This window comes from Panthera onca, chromosome A1, assembly GCF_046562875.1.
Source record: "Panthera onca isolate mPanOnc1 chromosome A1, mPanOnc1 haplotype 2, whole genome shotgun sequence".
In the NCBI taxonomy this organism is placed as follows: Eukaryota; Metazoa; Chordata; class Mammalia; order Carnivora; family Felidae; genus Panthera; species Panthera onca.
Genome location: NC_138339.1, coordinates 121,649,472 through 121,655,819, shown reverse-complemented (window position 1 = coordinate 121,655,819; position 6,348 = coordinate 121,649,472). Strand labels below are relative to the sequence as shown.

At 52.8% G+C, this 6,348-nt stretch overlaps 1 long non-coding RNA gene across 1 annotated transcript; it reads left to right on the top strand.

Moving 5' to 3' along the window:
- The first annotated feature begins 832 nt into the window (after nucleotides 1-832).
- Nucleotides 833-5,566, top strand: LOC144616944 (uncharacterized). Its single transcript, XR_013556872.2, has 3 exons — nucleotides 833-992; nucleotides 4,300-4,339; nucleotides 4,950-5,566. It is a non-coding gene; the product is annotated as an uncharacterized LOC144616944 (long non-coding RNA).
- Nucleotides 5,567-6,348: the final 782 nt, after the last annotated feature.

Below are 6,348 nucleotides of genomic sequence, written 5' to 3'. Positions count from 1 at the left end.
CCAGGAGCAAGGCTGCCAGCCGCTCCCCTGGCTCGTGCCAATCACGATGCCCGCTGCTCGGTGTCCCCACACCCTCACAGGTGCCCTCAGCTGCCCCAACCCAGGCCAGGCGGACACCACAACCCGAGGGTGCCAGGTCCTGCCTCTTGGCATAGCACCGAGCAGCCTTGCCGAGGAGCATGGGAGCACGTGAGCATGAGTGTCCTGTGGAGCCCAGGGATGGGACTTGTGGCCTCAGTGGCTGCTACCCTGATCCTCTGTTCCTCCTGCAGACTCCTGCAGAGTCTCTCCCTGTCTCTCTTCCAGCTCCTGGACCGGGCGCAATTTACTTAACCTCTTAGAATCTCAGTTTTCCTATCTGTAAATGGGGCTAATAATTCCTACCTTGTACAGTTGCTGTGAGGATCACATGAGACACTGCCTATAAAATGCTCACCACAGTCACATAGCTGGAATTTAATAAGCTCTCAATTAAGGTTAACTGTGATTATTGTTGTCTTTGTTAATAATCCTCTCCCTCCCAAATCCCTCTTCTGTGTGGTCTGGCTTTGGGACTGGGGATGGGTCAGTTGAGTATACACAAGTCCTCCACACAACTGGGACAGCCCCCCCACCCCCACCCCCAAGGCACACTGCACGCAGGATCCTACACCAACACACCTGGGAAACACACACACCCCTCGTAGGGTGCCTCCCTCTCCCTGGCCCCAGCACATCCTCTTATGGCGCCATCCCTGGTTTCAGCCTCACCCAGGGAAGTAGAAGAGGGAGGAACCTGACAGGGTTCTCTAAGAAGTAGAGTTCTGCAAAGCCCAAAATGTGTGTGTGTGTGTGTGTGTGTGTGTGTGTGTGTACACACGTGCACGTGGACCTCCCTGCCCCCACCCCAACCCCCCATGTGTCTCTGCTCTTGTGTTCCAGGCTGCACAGGGCTTTGGGGGAGAGTCCACCCTCTTGGGATCCAAGTCAGGTTGCCATGACAACCACTGCAGGTGTGCACCTATGATCTCCTCCGCTCCCCCATGACACATAGCCATTCTGGCCAATTCGGTGGGGGGGGGGGGTGGTGGTGGAGACACTAGCTCTCTGATGGGAGTCTCTCCGTCCTCACCCAGGCTATCACCACTGTCCCTTGCCTGCCTTCTAGGCTGGAGAGTGGGCCAAGGGACAAGGCAGAGTCCCGTGAAAGAATTCGTTCTTCATCCCCAGCTTCCTGTGGGGCTTAGAGCTAACGAGTGAATATTGCTGTCACCTTTGGTTCGGCAGGATGGAGGCTTCTGAAGGGGCCTCTCTGGGTATACCATAGGTAATCAAAGGGTTAAGACCTCTCTTCTGTTTGCATGCACCGCCCCTACTCAGGAATATCTCAGGCTTTTGCTCTGAGGGAAGCACTGGCCAGCCCCTGCTGGGCCATTTCCTGTTTATGGGCCTGGAAGGGTAAGGGAAGGATAACTGAGGCTGGGCATCTGGGCCAGATTTGGGAGTGAGGGTGGGTCAGTGTCTGAGACACACTGATGGCACCTGAAGGCCCTGGGAAACTGCCATGGCTCAGCCCTTCCTACACTCCACCCACTGTAGCCCCAGACCAAATTCCAAGCCTAGCCTTGGTGAGAGCAGACCCTATCCTTGGCCCCTATCCAAGCTTAACTTCCTCCTGCCCAAAGCCCCTGCCCCTAGCCCCTCTGGGAGCCTGGATGCCTTCCCCTAGATCTCTTGCCCCCAGGCTCTAGCTCCTCCACCTCCACCGCTGCTCTCTCCTCACACCCACTTCTCCAGTCCACCTCTCATCCCCAGGCCACCTCCTCCTCCCACCTTCCACACCTCCTTCCTGCTCTGTGCTCAATCCTTCTGGCCTTTATCCCTACTCAGCTGTGGCCCACCAGCCCTCTCTCTTGCTCCCTTTTCTTGCTGTTCCTACAGAATCCCCAAATAGATTTCCTCTTCATTTATTCATTCCTTCATTCAGTAAACATTTTGAGTGGTGATAAAGAAGTTAAACAAGATTCTTGCCCCCTGCAAGCTTTTATTCTAGTGGGAAGAGACAGAAATTGAACACATAAACAAATAAATGAAATGACGATAGACTGGGATAAGGTCAAGGAAAAGGACAAAGGGGAGCTATGACAGAGACCACAAGGGCACCTTCTAATCCCCTACTTAGTTATGGAGTCAGAAGGGTCACAGAGAGTGGGGAACAGGGGCCACCTGGAGGCAGAGGTTTGGCAAAGGCGGTCCTCCCAGCTCATCTGTAAGCCGTGCACTCTGAGGCCAGAAGACCTTGTTGCTATCCACCCACTCCCACCTGCTGTAATGGATACCTTCCTCTTCAGTCAACCTCCTCAGACCTCCCCCCTGCCATCCCCACCCCAGCCCCGCCCCTGCTCCCACCCCACCGGCTCTTTCCAGCTACTGGGCTCCCCTGATAAGGCCGAGGAGGTGAGGGGCAAGAGCATCTGTCCTTGGGGGATCGAAAGGGGAAATTGAATGAGCAAGAAAAGCGTGCCCATGTCAAAATACAGCTTCAAACCTGAACAAACTACTACAGCTGTAAGAAACAAAATATGCATGTGATGAGGGGTTTTGGAGGGATCGTGGCCAGGAAAGGGTTCATCGGGGCAATTTTCTGTAGGCGCAGCACTTTGAGGGTTGGAGCACGTGCAGAGGGCACTGGGCATGTGGAAGAGCTCCAAGCCACATGGAATTGCAAGCATATTCACAAACACAGCTCGGGGACTTTGCCCTTCCCAGTGCTGCAGCCCCATGAAATATTTAGGTTTCTGGACATTGCTCATCCCTTATTGTCCCCCTCAGCAAGTACACTTCCCCTACATCATTTATGGCTGTCCCCTTTCCTCCCTCGGAGTACTGCAGAAAAGGGAAGATCAGATCCCAAACTGGAGGAGGGTCTGTCCTAACCCTGTGGCAAGGGGGCAGGATCCATGCCTAACTTCTCACATAGCCCTCCTGGCACTGCATAGGCAAGGAAGGTGAGTCTAAGAGCTAAGAGGTCATTTTCAGCCTGAAAGACTGAGGAAGCAGAATAAGGAGAGTTTGGAAGATGCAGATGTCCTGGTTCCAGAAGGGAAAGGAAAGGAGTCTGGGAGTGATGAGAAAAGTTGCATTTATTGAGCACTTACAATTTATTGGACTAAACTGGTTACATGCACCATCGCCTTAAATCCACACAAAAAATTTAGGATTTATTATCCCCATTTCATAGCTAAGAAACTGATGCTCAGAGAGGTTAAGTGACTTGTTCAAGGCAGTCCAGACAGTCCAGCTCCAGAAGCCAAGCTCCACAGACTCCAGCGAGGTCTCTCCTTAGTTGGGGTTGGGAAGGGGGAGGGGGTCAGGGGAGTCATGCCAGGCAGTGTCTGTCCCCTTCCCTCTTACTCCCAGAAGATGAGGCTGCTTCCAGTATAATCCCCTCTCCCTGCTCTCCCTGCCCCTGCTTCAGCCCTAGCCAGAACTCCTAAATACTTCACCTGTTTATTATTCAAATATTGCTGGCCAGAGATTGGAAGACCCTGAGGAAAGGTGAAGAGGAAGGTGAGGAGATAACAAGGGAGAGCCAGAGAGAGTAAGAGGTAGAGCCAGAGACAGAGAGAGACACAGGGGCCAAGCAGAAAGCAGGGGTGTTTGAGGGAGCATTGGTGACAGAAGGCCAGGATGTACAGTGACCCACAACCTGGACAGTTAGAGCTCAGCCCATCCACTGGCCGGTGATGGAATTGATGGAAGGTGATAGAAGGAACTCCTACTCCCCACCCCCAGCTCTGTCTCCACCCACCCTTCCACCTTCACACCCGAGCTTCTCCTTCCCCTCCCCCACCATCTTCTCAGGAACAATTCTAATTAGACTAAGTGACTAAGAGGAGGTTTCAGCCTGAGCAGCCAATTAGGCCTGGAAGAAGGGAAGGGAGCCCCCCACCAAGTCTCCCACCCCCACCCAACCCCCTCATCTGTCTTTTACCTGGACCAAGTATTCTTAGCCCAGGACTCCAGACTGTCATTCAAGTTTCCCTGATACTCCTCCTCCCTCACTGCCCACTGTGCCCCATTACCTGTTTCCAGACAGCCCCCAGCCCACTACTTAGTCCCCGTCTTGAGCCCCTCCATCCTCAGGCCTTGAGTCCATTCAAGAGTCTCTGGCGGGGGGGGAGGGGGGGTGCAAGGAAAGAGTGGGGTCCTCCTTGGGAGGCTGTCTTTCTGAGTCTCTTTATTTCTGATGCTTCTCCTCTGTCTCTCCCTCTCTCTCTTCTCTTCCTCTGGCACTTATTTCTAACATCCGTGGACCAGGCCTACTGGTTGCCATGGAGACGCAGTGTGCAGCTGGATGGTGAGTGTGTGAGAGGAGCTGTGTGTGCTCTGCAGCACGGGGCAGGGTGGGGGTGCCGGTTGCTGCGTGTGAAACGTACTCATGTGCAAGAAATCTTTCTTCGCGGTTTCTTTCCCTGAAGGGAGACCCAGACCAAGGCGGAGACTCCCAAAAGGCCCCAATGATCCTAAAACACTTGGTGATATTCATCAGGGACACATCCTCCCCCGCAGCCCCTGCAGGGCAGATACTAAATTCTGTTCAGTCCAGACTCTGGACCAGCAGATTCTGGAGGGGCCCCAACCTGCCCCTCCTGTCTGAGGAGAGGATTGGGAACCCTGGGAAAGGAGCAGGAGTGGGCAGAGGACTTTCCTGTACAGAACAGCTGGAGTACAGATTAAGCTGTGCAGATGGACCTACTGATGAGGCCAGCAACCCCCCAACATCACTCCAGGGGCTGCGGGTGGGGAGGAAGTTGGCCCAGCAAGCTGGAAAATCCCCTCCATTTCTATGCATCTTACCCTGTATTTGTCCAGCCGGTTGGGAGAGGTAAGAGACCTAGTTTCCTGCCCTCAGGAAGCTTAGCATCTTAGAGGCATCAGGCTAACCCCTTTATTGTCTCCCACCCCAGGGCCTTGGCAGCTGCCCTTTCCTTCGCCTGGAATGCTGTGTTCTGAGCTCTACATCTCCAGGTTTCCTCAGATAAGCTACTCAGGCCACAGTGAGTAAGGCAGCCCCTTCCTTTCCCCCACCTCCAGTTATCCTCCTTCATGTCCTACTGTTTGTTTCCTTCACGGCACTTTAACACAATCTGTAATTATCTCATTTGTTTGTTTGTTTATTGTCTGTCTTCTCTACTGGAATGGAAGTTCCAAGAGACAGTAGGGATCATGCCTGTCTAATTCAGTGCTGTAATGCCAGCACCTGGCACCGGGCCTACCACATAGTAGGTGCTAAATATGTGTTCAGTAAAAGAATGGACAAATTCTTTCACTGAAGTGCCACAAGAATCCTCGGTGATGGTGAGCATTATTATTCCCATTTTACAGATGAAGAAATGAAGGCTCAGTCACCTGCCCAAGGTCATACCACTAGGAAGCAGTACAGCCAGATTTCTAATGTAAGTCTCTGATTCCAGATGTGAGGGAAGGAGGTAGGGACCATCTTTCCTAACCTTCAGTGCACCTGGCTCCTGTTCCTGTTTGTCTGTGGGTGTCTCTACTCCCATCCCAGGCATCCCCACAGAAACCTGTGCAGAAAAGCGAGAAGGACAGTTAAAACCTGTAAAGAATGTGAATTTGGGGCACCCGGGTGACTCAGTTGGTTAAGCGTCTGACTTCGGCTCAGGTCATGATCTCATGGTTCGTGGGTTCGAGCCCCAGACAGACTTTGTGCTGACACCTCAGAGCCTGGAGTCTGTTTTGGATTGTGTGTCTCCCTCTCTCTGCCCTTGCCCTGCTCTCTCTCAAAAATAAACAAACAAACAAACAAACAGAACAAAAGAATGTGAATCTGACCTTTTTTTCCAGGATCTCTCAATGGCTCCTCTTTCCCTCCTTAAGTTGACCAGCAGGGCCTTCTAATTCTGCACCACCACAATCCCCCCTTCCTTTTCAACTTTACCTGCCCTCCTCAGTTACCTTCCCCTCCTCCTACCCCAGGTCCTTTCACACACAACTCCCTCGGCCAGATCTGTCCAGCTGGGACACCACCCCTTCCAGGAAGCCTTCTGGACTCTACTGGAGGAGACACCTCCTTTAGCATTCCAGCCTAAATTTACAGCTTAGGGCAGGGCTGAACACATGCTGTGGTTATTATTTACCTGTTTGCCTTTCCCATAGAGACCGTGTGTCATTCTCGGGGTGTCCCAGTACCCTATGCTGGGCTGGCACAAGGGACAGGGGAAATGTTTACAGAATAAGTGAACAATCAGCAGCAGGATTCTAATATCCGTGTCTCTTGACCCCTGACATCTTTTCCAGGGTTAGACCTTAACAGGAGCTCCTTACCCTCAACGTGGGGCTGAGTCA